Below are 957 nucleotides of genomic sequence, written 5' to 3' on the forward strand. Positions count from 1 at the left end.
ATATCCCCAAGACCTACAACTCAGAAATATTTGGTTTCTATAAGTTGAGTTTACTGGGAAGAATATTTATAAATTACCATCACATACAATCTTTGTGAAAGAATGAGAAAGAGAAAGAGAAAATGCAAGAATCAGAAGAAAACACACAATTGCTGTTAGGGTTTTACAGCTTAAACTCTGGCCGAAGGAGTGCAGTTTCTTCATGGGAAACATTACTGGTTTTTCATGTTTACTAAAATGCTATGGTTTGTCATGTCCTTGCAGACTGTGTTATGAGTAGCTGATGGCTAGTCATCAGAAAATGATTCTTTAGGAGTTATATATACTGGGGTTGGAGAGATGACTCAGTAGTTGAGAGCACTGCCTTCTCTTTCAGAAGACACTGGTTCAATTCCAAGCACCCACTTGTTGGTTCACAATGGTTTTTAACTACAGTCCCAAGAAGTTTGACACCTTTTTCTTACTTCTGTGGAGAGACCAGGCATACACATGATGCACAAACATGTATGCAGGCAAAACACCCATGCAAAAATAAATAAATAAATAAATAAATAAATAAATAAATAAATAAATAAATAAAAGTTGAAAGTTAGCTATGCCTCTCAGTAACATGATACTCACATGTTTTACCTTCTACCCTCAACCCAGTTTAACTGACAAGGTGAACACATTTGAGCTGGCTTGGGGAGAAGAGGAAACTATGTTACAAAAGGAAATGTCTTGCGATTATCCCAATTTTCATCTAAAGGAAAAGGAAGAAACAGCATTTCTTGAAACACAAGCCCAGCCATTTTTTTTCCAGGTCTGAGGGAAAAAACAGATAGGGTTCAAGTTCTGAGGATTCCAGAGGGGACTTTTCAGATCCTTTCTTGTAACTTAGCCTGCAAAAAAGAAAAGGTTATAGAGCCAGAGCGAAGGATCTGGCAACTAAGAACACTCGCTGTTCTCCCTGAGTAC

General features: G+C 37.5%; 1 non-coding gene across 1 annotated transcript; it reads left to right on the forward strand.

The window, feature by feature from the left end:
* The first annotated feature begins 600 nt into the window (after positions 1-600).
* Positions 601-727, forward strand: LOC130862482 (small nucleolar RNA SNORD22). Its single transcript, XR_009055651.1, has one exon. It is a non-coding gene; the product is annotated as a small nucleolar RNA SNORD22 (small nucleolar RNA).
* The last annotated feature ends 230 nt before the right edge of the window (positions 728-957 follow it).

The sequence above is a fragment of the Chionomys nivalis genome, chromosome 19 (genome assembly GCF_950005125.1).
Source record: "Chionomys nivalis chromosome 19, mChiNiv1.1, whole genome shotgun sequence".
In the NCBI taxonomy this organism is placed as follows: domain Eukaryota; kingdom Metazoa; phylum Chordata; class Mammalia; order Rodentia; family Cricetidae; genus Chionomys; species Chionomys nivalis.